At 35.3% G+C, this 14,048-nt stretch overlaps 1 pseudogene; it reads right to left on the bottom strand.

The window, feature by feature from the left end:
- Positions 1–707: 707 nt before the first annotated feature.
- LOC122479483 lies at positions 708–6,242 on the bottom strand (annotated as a pseudogene).
- Positions 6,243–14,048: the final 7,806 nt, after the last annotated feature.

The following is a 14,048-nucleotide window of genomic DNA, read 5'->3' on the forward strand; positions in this document are numbered from 1 at the left end:
ATAGATCCTCTATCTTTCATTGGTACAGCTTTTTGTGCCTCACAATCCCCACCCCCCTTTTTTTAACAGAGGCTTTGGAATATAATGGGACTGGAGGAAGATATAAATTCTTTGAGTTGTAAGTGAATCATTTGTTACAACTTCCTTCAGGATTGCTGTTGGTTGGTGGTCCTAGGGAAACAGACTGAAAATCAGATTGGCAACCAGGACTTTTAGCAGGTGTTGTTTGGGAGAGCAGGTCTGGACAGTCATGCGAGAGCTTCAATCACTCACTCAGAAAGCTCCAGAGCTGCCGTGCCCCTTGGATTTTTTTAGACACCACGGGGCACGGACCTTTTGAAACCCTTATATGAACAGTCCTGGGATGCCAGCTGCCCTGGAGAGGGCATGTCACTGGATGAAGCATCTTCTTTTGGATGCAGGAAATTCTGTTGATGGGCCAGGCTGTGAGCTGTCAGATGAGGCCTGGGTTCTGAAGGAGGACCTGAGCAGCCTCTTCAGTCACAGTCTCCAAAGGCATGTTTGGAATCAATATACATATATCTATTTATATATTTTCTGTTTTGAGTACAGTGTTTAACTTTTTAAAACTCAAATTTCTCTCAGTTTTCTCTAAGTTTTGGTATTCATTGTTCATTTCAAAATACATGAAAAGGATTCTCTTATTTCTTTTTTTTCTTATTAATGCAGTATTTGTCTTTTCTCTCTCAAACCCTGAGCCAACCACTTTCCCCAGACTGCTTGGGGAGGTACGGGAAAAGGAATGACAAGGCGGGGGGTGGGGGGGTTGAGAAAGCTTCTTCACACTCAAAGATGATGAGAAGGGCCACCATCAGGCAAAAGAGCCCCAAGGCCTTGGAGAAAGGCAAAGCCCAGGATGGCGTAGGAGAAGAACTGTTGTTTCAGAGATGGGCTCCTGGCATAACCAATGGTGAGGCACTTAAACAGTCTGGGTTCCAGCCCCAGAGCCAGCCACCCCTACCCCAGCAGCCCCAGCCCCAGTGAACTTGACTTCGGTATGGCTGTCCTTTGAAATGGCGCTGGTTCTGAAGCTGAAGTTAGGAATAAGTGAGGTCAAGGGATGGGACGTGGGGCTGCCAAACTACTGAGGCTTTCATCTGTCAGGGTCTCTGGTGGTCCTAGAGCTGCTGCAGTGATGCGCTCAACAACTAAGAGGTGCTCCTCACCAGGAAGGGACAGGAGACGAACTTTGCACAGGCGGATGTTTTCAGGGGATGAGGGGCTGTGGCAGGGGGGTTGCTCCCAGTGCAGAGAAGACAGAGAGGGGCAGGTTCTCTTATTTCTAATATGTTTATATAGTTTTAATCAAGTAGGAGACCAGAGGAATGGGAAGGAAGACACAGTACCGTACCAAATGCAAGATGAAATATATTCAAAATGAATAAAAGAATAATTGTAATTTTTCCTCCAAATTTTTACTTACATTGTATTTAGTTAACATATAGTGAATATCAGTTTCATAACTGCAATTTTAAAACAATAATTTTTCATATATATCCTGAAATAACAAAATCATGCAAATAAATAGAGAGTTTAAATAAGGTTTATCCTGAGTGTTTTTTGGTCATTGGACTCATATCTAGATAAAAAAGGAATGTTGATATACCTTTATCAACAAGAATTACATTCAATAACAATGCTTAAAAGAGATATTTTTTTTTAAGTTTATTTTTTAGAGAGAGTGAACAGAAGTGGGGGAGAAGCTGACAGAGAGAGAGAGAGGGAGACACAGAATCCGAATCAGGCTCCAGGCCCTGAGCTGTCAGCACAAAGTCTGATGCAGGGCTCAAAATCACCGGACTGTGAGATCATGACCTGAGCCAAAGTCAGATACTTAACCAACTGAGCCACACAGGTGCCCCAGGCATTTTCTTTTCTAATTGTTAAACAACTGATTTTTTTTATTAAGCATTTAGGTAAAATATATTATCACACACCAAATGAATTTTTAAAAATATGTTTATTTCCTCTCATATACAACAAGTCTGGATCCACAATTTTAAATTCTAGGTTGTGCTGAGAAATAATTTAAAATGATTATGGAGCAAAAGCTTTCAGAAATATTCAGAAACAGTTCTCAACAACTGCTAACATTTATGGGCTGCTGTATCAGGGAACTGTGATGTATACTTAATGTCACTTATCTCATTTAATTCTCTACAGGACAAATGCTAACTGTATGAAGGCTGTCTTCCAGATACCAATCTGAGACCCAGACTGTTAGTGAAGTTGCCCAAGGCTATAAAGATAGTAAGTAGAGAAAGCAAGAAAGCAAGAGAAAGAAAGAGATCTATCTTTACTTAGGTCCAATAAACAGGGTGTTTCTACTATTATCAAACTATAGAGTTCAACAAAATTGGTAGTCACTTGGTTGGAATTTGAATATAAGCAATATAAATAAGATAATCAAAGTTCTTGAAACATAGCACTCAGAGGCCATTTCCAACCCATTTTTGGAAAGGGCAATAGGAATAAATATAGATCTAGTGCTGATTGTTCCAAAGTGTATTATGTAGATGGGTATAATAACTATTGTATATGCCTACAAAAAAGACAATGATGTTGTTCCTTTCCAAAGTCTTTCAAATAAGTATAGGATATAATGGCTTATGAGTATGTATGTATTAATAAATTAATACATATATATTTTACATTGCAGGACCTTAATGTAATAATGTGTGTTATAAACACCCCCAAAAGAGTCTCTGGTATGAATCATAACTCCAAAGGTTTTTGGCCAAATAATCTCTTTTTATTTTAATCTACCATCTCTCAGGACTTATTTCCTTAGGATACCCTTTAGATGCTTCTGTGATATTATGTTAAATATAAATATCCACTCTAAAAGAACAAGGGCACTGAAGTTATAGTTATAAGATGACTGTATCATCTTATACAGCCCTACATTTAGCCCTACATACTTATTTAGCCCTACATAAACTGAAAGAGCAATATAAAACAAAAACTGCACAATAGAATTAGAATCCAGAATTTGGATTTAATTTAAGAAATCCACTTAATATTAACTGAATCACTCTGCTTGGACAGATCCAAACATCCTAAAGTCTTTTTTATGCCAACCCACCCCGAAACTTAAATACATACTCTTCACTAAAACAATCTACAGATTTTGTCAGTCTGGGGCTTGGAAGACATGAGGATAGGGCCGATGGAGATTTGAGGAGCAGACGAGAGGACCAAAACATCAATTGAGCAACAAAAAAAGTGGGCAGAAGTTCATTGAGGGAAGGGAATCAAGTAAATGGACAAAGGTGATGAAAGAGAAGGAAAAAAAACAAAAAGAACCCAGGCTCCGTGCAGGCTATCTGAGGTCAGTACCCAGGCACAGGGCATTAGAAACAACTTGATATGATTCAGTGACTTTCTGAAAGTGGTGGTTTCTTCATTTCTTTCTGTCTAGAATTAACTCTTCTGAGGTGCCTACCCAAATGGAGAATATTAGGCACATGTAGCTAGGGATTGAGATGGGAGAATAAAAGCAAGTGTTTAAACAGTTCTCTCTATATGTTAAAGGGCATCTGACAGTACAGGGGAAAATATGTCTGAAATGAAGGACAAAGAAGAAGAGGGAAACACATCATTCCAAACAATGTAGTTACTGTTGCTTCATGCACATGGTCAAATTCTCTTATCCTTTTCTGTTAATTCCTGAAAACCGTTCCCAAGTTATCTCACATTTTTCCATTTCTGAAAGAACCATTGCCAAATTTACATGAAGGATAATTTTGCTGAAAGGATGTACTAGCCCTTCTCAATGATATTTATTAATAGACTGGGGAAGTTAATATATTAGATATTTCTCCAATATTCTAATGACTCTTCACCTAAGATCAGTGCATGCAATGTGGTCACTGGGTATGAGCAGAGATTAAGGAAAATATGATTAAGGAGAAGAAAGCTGCTCCAGTTAATTCTACATTTAACTGACATTTTTTAGCCTACTATTTTGCTTATGGAGTGATTTTTTGAGCATTTGAAGAGGAAAAAATATATTTTATCTGTATGTTGAGATATATTGATCATAGGCAACTGATAAATCACAATAACTGTTCAAATGATAGTCAATAATACAATATATATGAGATAATTTTAAGGTAATATAATACCTAAAAAGGACACTTTATCATTATAGAATCTTACTAAAATTATTCTTAGGCTTTTAGGCTTCTTCATATTAATTTAGCATTTTCAGAAAACATTACAGATAACATGTGATACCAATTATTTTGATTGCTTAAAAGTCCTGTTTAAATGAACTCACTATTTGGAGGTTTAAAAAATGTGAATAGATCATAATATATTTTTTGAACTAGATTCTTATTATTTCAATCTAATTTGTCAATTTCCCGACATTTTAGGTTTATTTCTTAACCAGTTGAGGACTGAAAAAGTCAAACGCATTTTTTATCTCAATTGAAAATATTTATTAACATTACTTCATAAATCTATCCAACATTTGGAATTCTCCTTCAGTGCTTTGATCTCTGTTTATATGGTATTTTGATGCTGAAAATCTTCCAATTTTATTTGAATAGAAATCAGATGTAAAATTTGAATACAAGCTACAATCTTCTTCCACTAACCCTCCATGGTTAAATTCTTGCTATATTTTTTCTGGTTCTCAAGTGACAACCATCAGCCATCTTTATTAAATCTGACTTTATTGAATGTTCAGCTCATTGCATTGTTATCTTTTACACATATTAGATGGAAGTTATTTACTCTTATAAGAATTGAATTTGAAATAACAATGGAATTCCATACATAGCTTTGTTTTTCATTATAAACAAGGCACAATATATTTACATTTATTATGTATAATGTAATCCAAATAAAAGTCTGTATTCTTTTTTTTTCTACTGACATTGACCAGATGATTTTAAAATTTATATAGAAATGCACAGAACCAAGAATAGACAAGGCAAGCTTGAAAAAGAAAAAATAAAATAAAACAAAATCTACCAGATAATTAAAACGATATGGCATTTGTTCTATTGCATATGAAACGACCAAAAACCAAAAAACGAGTCTAGAAGAAGTCCCACATATATATGATGATTTGATTTATGATAAAGTGGCTATACAGTATGATAGAGCAAAGATAATATTTTTAATAAAATGTGCCAGAGTATTTGGATAAGCATATAGGAAACAAAATATATCTCGACTCTTACTCCACACCATACACAAAATTTAATTTCCAAGAGATTGCTGATCTAAAAGGCAATTACCTTATAAAACAATATACCTTGTAGAAGATAACAGAAAAAAACAACTATGTTAATTTGGAATAGACTAAGACAAGGAGAGCTAATCATCCAGGGGAAAGTTGATAATGAAATTATACTGAAATTTAAAATTTCCATTAAAACAATTTTAAGAAAATGAAAAAGCATCTCAGAGAATTGGAGAAGATATTTGCATTCAGATATCCAACAAAAAAACTCATATCCCCAAATGTACAAGAAACTACTGCAATTCATTATAAAACACACACACACACACACACACACACACACACACACTGTATTTCACAGAGATCTTGGGAATTGCTTAAGTGAATGTGACATAACTGAAGGGAACATGGGAAAAAGACTTGGACAAACTCACCAGAGAAAAGAATAAATAAGACATAAGAGAAGATACTTGACAACATTTGTTGTCAGAGAAATTCAAATTAAAAACACAATGCAATACTTCTACTACTTACACATATAGGAAATACTAACACTTTTTAAATCTGATAATACTAAGTATTGGCAAAATGCTAAGTAAAAGGAATTCTCATGAATTACTGACGGCAGGTAAGTATGACAAAATCAGTTTGGAACAAATCACATGACGGTATCCAGGAAAGATGAATACACACACTCTATGCCAACAATTGGACTTCTAAGTACATACCCAACAGGACACGTATTTACATACATTCCCCAAAAGACAGATTTCAAATGGCCACTCTAGCATTATTTGGGACAACCAAACACTGGAACCAATACAAATGTTCATCATCACGTGAATGAAAAATAAATGTGGGCATATTCACACAATAAAGCACTTGTATAATTTAATTTATGTAGAGTAGAAAGCAAAACTAAAGTATGTTTTTAGAAGTCAAGACAGTGGTTACCCTTGTATTGTGGGTGGTGGTTAGTGACTGGATGAAGGTATGAAGTGGACTGGGCTTCTGGTAATGTCATGTTTCTTGATCAGGGTGTTAGTTATATAGGTGTATTCTGTGTATGAAAATTCACCAAACTGTACAGTTAGGATAGGCACACTTTTGTATATACAATCAATCCTCAATAAAAACTGAAAATCAAAGATGTCCTCTATTGCATACTTCTTAATTTGTCCTCTGATCTCAGAAACATCTGTAGTCAGAAAGACTACAACTCATACTGGTTTTATTTACAAAATATAAGCGATTTAGAATTAATTATGAAGTTTTAGAGCTTAGCATGGCTTTTAATTTCTTTCATTAATTTAATAAAAATCAAATTACTTATATCTTCTCCAAATAATGTAGCAAGGGGCCACACTTCTCACAATTTTTTAAGTTCAAACTGCTGCATCAAAAACCATTTCAAAATTTGCTCACATCTTTGCACTAAGCTATAAAGGTAGACTTGGAAAGGAAGAGAAACGCATATAAGTTTCTACCTCCCCCTTTTAAAGTTGAAGTTCTTGCCCCTCTGCACCTTTTCGAGATGAAGCAATGGGGCAGGAGTGAATTATTCAAATTTAATTTGTTGGTAGATGATGCTTTTAACGTAACACCTAGATAACTTTTCCTTTAACTATGAGTTTGGGTATATCAAAATAAATAACAGTTAACATTAGATTATGTTATGCATTACCTTCTTCAAGTTCAGGCTGTTTGCAATTTAAGCAACACAGAAACAAATTTAAGCATTCCGGATTACTCAAGGCCGTACCAATCTTGGAGTATGAATTCATTCAGTAAAGAAGTAAAGTTGTGCACAATTTCTAGAAACAAGAAGAAATCAGAAATAACTATAGAGTAAATTTGACTCTATGTTTATTAACAACTAGGAAATAAAATAAAAATATAAATGCAAGTTATTGGAATAATTTTTCCAGATTGGAAGACATATCATGCACTTATACACGTTTAATATTAACCTGGTACAATTATTTTAGATACGTAAGGCTAGACAAACCAAAAATTTCCATAAATTGAAAGAAAAGAAATTGTGTGTGAGATTGTGCACATAGGTTTATGTTTATTAAGATACTAACTGAAATACCAATCAATCTCATTTTGTTCAATGGTTATAAGTTCATGTACTATACTGAGTGACAATGGGAACAGCAATCTCAGCGACACTGGGAAATTTGGTTTTGACAGATTTTATGAGGTAAATGCAAGTTTTATGGAGTACTTGCTCTTCAAACCATTTTTAAGGTTTTCTTTGCTGTAACACACAATTAGTTAAGAATTCAAGCCAACACAGTGCCCTTGTGTATACAGCATATGTTGTAAGTGGCTCTTGGCTGACTTTGCTGAACAAGTTTATAAAGTTGTTGAGTATATTTTCTGTGCCAAAAGAGAAAATAAATAATACTTTTGGAGTGTTATTTTAAGAACATTATTTTACAGTCAGTACCATTTCTGATGGAAAAACCGTTTGCAATGCAACAGTGGCAACCTTGAGATAAGGCTAAAAATATCAAGTGAAAAGAATAAAGATGACTTTGCAAAGCATTTAAAAACATGAAAAATGTATTTTTGGAAATAGCTTTATACAAGTTTACTCTGTGGGGAAATGACCAGATGGTAAGAAGATGAAGGGATATGATTAACGAATGTCATGAATTATTATGTCTTATAGAGGTTAGATGCTCTTTGCATAAATCAAGGATGCATCACGTTCTAACTCAAGCCAAACTTCAAAATTATAAGTTATCACAAGTTAAAACTAGATTATTATTACAAATGCACTGAAAAGGGTAAATAAAGCAAAGTATTTTTTTTTCCTTTTTCTATTATCTATCATGAAGAAACTTTTTTGAGCTTTGTTCTCTATTAGTGCAAAGAGGTGCATTGTGTAATGCGTTGGTAAGCACGATAGCTTTGAACTGAGAAGGGAAGCCGAGTCTGGGGAAAGGCAATCATGTTTCAAAATATGCAAAAGCTTGCAAAATGGGGTACTCATATCTGCCTTATTTAATTTATAGAAGCTGGATGTAGAAGAGTAGTTATAAAATCAGTAGAGAATATGCGTATGAAAATAACATCAGTAAAGTGTTATAAAAGATAAGAGTAATAAGATAGGAGCTGAATGGCTCAGACCTTGGGAAGTTATGCTCCCTAGATCTAAAAAGAAACAAATTTATTGAGGAATAATTGACCTATGATCAAATGTATAGATTTAAGTGACTCTACTCCAGCCAAAATACAGAACATTCCTATCTTTGCGGCTCTGCCCCTTCCTCCACTCCCCAGCCTTAAGCCATCATTGTTTGGATTGATGTCACCATAAGTTATTTTGCCCGTTCAAGAATTTCACATAAATAGAATCACACAGTGCCCATTCTTTTGTGTCTAACTTCTTTCTTCAACATAATGCTGGAGGAATTCACCCATGTTGTTGCAATATCAAAAGTTTGCCCATTTTTATTTCTGTCGATTTCTACTGTATGAATGTACTACATTTAAAAACTCCATTTCATTTTGGAGGCGCCTGGGTGGTTCAGTTGGTTAAGCTTCTGACTCCTGATTTTGGCTCAGGTCATGGTCTCATCATTCGAGAGACTGAGCCCTGCATTGGGGTCTACACTGATAGTGTGGAATCCGCTTGGGATCCTCTTTCTCCCTCTCTCTCTGTCCCTCCCCTGCTTGCTCTCTCTCTCTCTCTCTCTCTCAAAATAAATTAAATAGAATTAAAAAAAATTAAAACTCCATTTCATCTTAAATTTAAAATCCATTTTAAATTCATTTTGTTGAGGATATTTGTGTCATTTCTAGTTATTTTTTTACTTGATGAATAAAACTCCCATGAACATGTATATAGAAGTTTCTCTGCAAACATATGTTTTCATCTCTCTTGGGTAAATAACTAGGAATAAAATTACTGGGTCACCTACCTAGTATTTACTCATGAGAAATGAAAACATATGTCCAAACACCAAAGAAACGATCTCCATGCTAAGGTTCATAGAAGCTACTTTATTTATTTGTTTGTCTATCTATTTATATTTTGAGAATCTCCTTTGGGCTCGGGGATGAGACTGGATATTAATGGGGGAGGCTGATAGTCTCTTTCCTTGTTAAGCGGATTGATGATTCCATAGTCACACATTCTGTGAACCAGTTAATTCTGGGGATGGCAACTAATATCTGACTAATATGATAGACTAAGGGATATCTACTTGCTTCTGGACTTTTGAAGTACCACCCTGGGCTCTGAGACACGAACACATGGAACGCATTTGCTGTGGCATCAAAATCGGCCCCCGCTCTTCATGGGGAGGTGGGGTGGTAAGAACTGCAACAGCTCAGGGATCAACTCGGAGTCCTGAGGCAGAAATGGGAGCACGGGTCATGTTGAGCAGCTGAGGACATCTGTCCCGAACAGGGGTCCTGCCGTGAGCATTGGTATTGGCACAGACAGTACAGAGGGCCAGAATATAGGAATCTATTCAGAGCAATGCACCTTGAGGACACCCTGAAAATACAACTCGAAAGAGGACTCTTTCTGGAGGGGATTAATATCTGGCTAGCAGGCTTTGCAGGCTTATAATCTAATAGTGTGGTTATAAAAACTACATATGTTCTAATTTTGTTGTCACAGATTCAGGGAAACAGTGGAAATGGGTTCTGCTCTTGTTAATTCAAATAATTCGTATGTTTAGGGCTTCTAATACTCAACCTCACAGACATTAACCTAAAAGTTATCAACCCAGGATGTATTCTTACTGAGTAACTCTACTAGGCCCATTCAGCTTTGGAAACTCCTAGAAAATTAATGGTGAAATTCTGTTGGAACATTTCTGCATTGCAGGCTTGGATAATTATAAGAATCTATACCCACTAGTTTCAAATACAATTTCTTTTTCTGTATGCATGATACTGCATTAATGCAAATATCTTGTATGTACTACATTACACTAATAAAAACTATTACAGTACACTAAAAAAAAAAAAGTTCACTGGTCACTGGAATTAATGTTCCCTCTGGAAAAGTCCAGAATTTTTCTCCCATTTTCCTTGTCCCAGGGAATCTTTCTACATTTCTCAATTAAAAATCCTAACCACAACGGTGACTTATTATTTTACTAGAACTAAAGTCAAAGTATTGCAAGACAGACATTACAGTTATAACTTCTGAGTAGGTCTTAACATGCTATTACACCCACAAAGTAACTGAGAATAGGAAATCCATTGCCAAGGGTATCAGAACTGGCATACTAAATTATAGATGTAGAACGTAAAAGAACATGGTTCCATCCTTTTTTTTAAACAGGTATAATTTAATTTTAATTTTGGCTCTTCCCCTGTCATATAAAGATCTCCATGCCTTAAAAGGGTAAAGTCTCCCTGTAATTATAATTGGTACCTTTGAAATCACAAAACTGTAACAAAGAGCATCCTTCCACAAACCCCTGGAGAATATAGGTTATCACTGGCCATGCAGGCGCAACTCCCACTCTCATCACAAAAACATGAATAACGAAAAATGACCCGCTAATATGTAGCTGCTGTAACAATTTGTAGACACAGGTATTTTATTGACTTTTTTGATTTGGGAACCAGCCAGAAATCTTTACCCAAAATAAAGCACTTTCTTTCCAACTGCAGCTTGCCAAGGGCAATTGTCTGCAAGGTCCCTCTGCATTATATCTGAAATGTGGTTAAAACTTTATTTTATCCATACACATCCCATTTCCATTATTCATGCTATGTAAGTTTCTTGAATAGCAATCTTTTACACAGTAATAAAAAAATTGTTATGCCATGATCTTCTTTAACTCCTTATGCTATGTCATTAAATCTCATTTATTTAATACAACTTATTAGCAACTTGACATTCTAAGTAAGAAAGAATTTCGTTTTATATCCTGCTTACTACTGGGAGCAGATGTCATGTCAATCTTATGGATTTGATTCATTCATTACATTTCTTAGATGATGTTTGTTCCTTATTGTCCTAATTTCAGTTTTATGAGGGAATACAAAGTTTCTACTAATATTTGAAACTGAAGGGAAAGAAATCTTAAGAATTCCAGATGTTGCCTGTGGGTCATACAAAGAGTTTCTTGGGGTGGGGGGCAGTGGCGCCTGGGTGGCTCAGTCAGTTGAGCTTCCGACTTCAGCTCGGGTCATGATCTCCCAGTTTGTGAGTTCAAGCCCCATGACCGGCTCTGTGCTGACAGCTAAGAACCTGGAGCCTGCTTCAGATTCTGTGTCTCCCTCTCTCTCTGCCCCTCCCTTATTCGTGCTCTGTCTCTGTCTCTCTCAAAAATGAATAAACATAAAAAAATTAAAAAAAAAGAGTTTCTTGGGCATTTGGAAACTGACAGCAACATTCAGCATCAATGTCAGAGATATAGTCAGATCCTTGGAGAAGAGGAAGATGCAAGGAATATGTGATACTCCTGGGATTTTATCCTATAGAACACAGCTGTGATATCGGTATAGTTTCCTTTCAAAATGAAGAAAAAAAAGCCAAAATATATTTGACTACTTCAGATATGCCACAAGTATTACTTGTTTTATTACAAGTATTAGTAACACTAGGCATCATACTTACAATAAGTTATGTGACACTAGAAATAAAATTATGAATATTAATGAACTTTGGAAAATTTGAGGAAAAGAAAAAGCCTCATTAACCTTAGAGTGGTGTGGGAAAGTCTCCAATGTTCCACTCCAATTTTCCTAGTCTGCTTCATCTCCACCATCACTGGACAAGCAAACAGTGCACAACATCTAGGTCCCTGGTCCCTGTTATGCATCCACAGATTCACAGATGCAATGGTCTTTCCAGTCCCAGCCACCTCACATACCCTCAGTCCTAACATTGTTTTTCTGAAGATCTCTTTAGAGAGGGCGGAGTAAATGTAGTCCTTTGCTTCATTTTTTTTCATTTTATAATTTATTAGGAAATAGTCTACCACTTGCTCCTTGTATAACTTCTTCAGAAAGAACTTCTCACATTGTATGGTAACTCTTCGTTGGGCTGCTCTTCTCATCAGGCTGAAAGAAGCTTTGATGCAAAGCTGGATCTTATTTGCTTCTTTTTCTCCCATACCTCACATATTCCTGACACACAACAGACAATCAGTAATTATTTGTTGAATAAACAGAACCATACCACCATGCTTGCACAGGCTATGGACATAGAAACATATATGTATGCTTTTTTACTTGCGACTGTCTTTAGAGCTAGCAGTTCAAACTGATGTTACTCAATTGATGTGGCTCAATCTGAAGAACGCTTGGTTTTGAGATGCTTCAGTATGTTACTAAGATCTGAGGGATTTATTTGATACTACATAGAAAGGGGATATTATGATGTTATCTGTGATTAAGAAATATTACTTCCCAACTTTGTAAAGGCAAGAGATAAGGATAGAGATTGGATTATTTATAGTGGTGTTAAACTATTCCAAATGTACATATCAGAGAATTTGTGATCCTCGATGTTCTTCCTTTTTCTGATAACACATCACAGAACTAGGTGATGCTTCCAAAATATTTGTTCCTTTAGGAACCAGATGAAATGCCCTCACTTTTTTGTTTATTTTCATGGACCTTCAAATGTGAATCATAGTGTAATATCTGAAAGTCTGTATTTTAAGAAAATGGATTCCCAGTATAAGGTTTAAAATAAAACTAGAATGTTTTACAAGTACTAGAGAAGAAATAATATCAAATGGAATCAATATTTTTAAACTTGCTATCTTTTACCCAGAAAGCAGTAGAATTTTATATAGCTAAAACTTCACTTGAATGTGTTTTGGCATAATTTGATCAACTGTTATAAAACCAAAACCTATATGATTTCCAGAATTAAATATAAGAAAACTTTCATGCTTCAGTGTTCATTCACTTATAATATATTTACAGAAAAATAAAAACATACCTCTGAGTGTGACTGAGAAATTAATACCAAGCTCAGAATATAGCCAGAAAACAGATAAATGTATATATATTTTAAAGTGATGATTAACAAAGAGAAGACTTGAATATAAAATTTGAAAATGCTCTCTTTTTCTGTAAAATTAATGTCTTTGTATTTGTTTTTTGATAAGTAAAAATTTATTTTGCATAAATACTGACAGAAAAAAATAGAACAAGTAGGATATTCAAGTAAACCAACATAGTTTTCTGTTGTTGAAAACTGGGAAACACATATGAAATACTTCTATGATTAAAAGCAATCACTGAATAATTAAATGAGATTAACCCCAAATCATCATCCCCTGTTTTCAACAGAAAGAACAGCCTTAAAAATGAAGGAGACACTGATAATGAAAGACTTGCCTTATGTCAAATTTAGGAGAGCTAACAGAATGAGATGATGCAGTCTTAAGTGTTGAATGAGGTAGCCTCGAAATGAAATGAAATCTGAAACGAAAAGACACTCCCAATGGTATTAAAGCATTCAGATATGGGCATGATATGTTTATAAGCAATATCTTAGACCTAACATCAAAGATAAAATAGTTTTTAGAAAAAGCACAAAGGAAATTTGCATTACCAAAATAAGCATACCACTGTATTTTATGACTACGCCTGGAGAAATGAGGAAAAGAGGGCACATGAAAGCAGCCGCAGAAGTCATGGAGACTGGAAGTTATATACCACTGGGACTTTCCTTTTCAAGTCCGCACACAACAGAAGAAATCTGGTCTGCCGTGGATTCCACAGGGAGACTAGGTTTGCTGAAAAAGTTTGTGCTTCTTCTCTCTCCAGCTGTTGCTACAGCAGGGAAAAGTGAGAAACATACGTAGACACAGAGATAAATACACGCTCT

This window comes from Prionailurus bengalensis, chromosome C1 (genome assembly GCF_016509475.1).
Source record: "Prionailurus bengalensis isolate Pbe53 chromosome C1, Fcat_Pben_1.1_paternal_pri, whole genome shotgun sequence".
In the NCBI taxonomy this organism is placed as follows: Eukaryota; Metazoa; Chordata; class Mammalia; order Carnivora; family Felidae; genus Prionailurus; species Prionailurus bengalensis.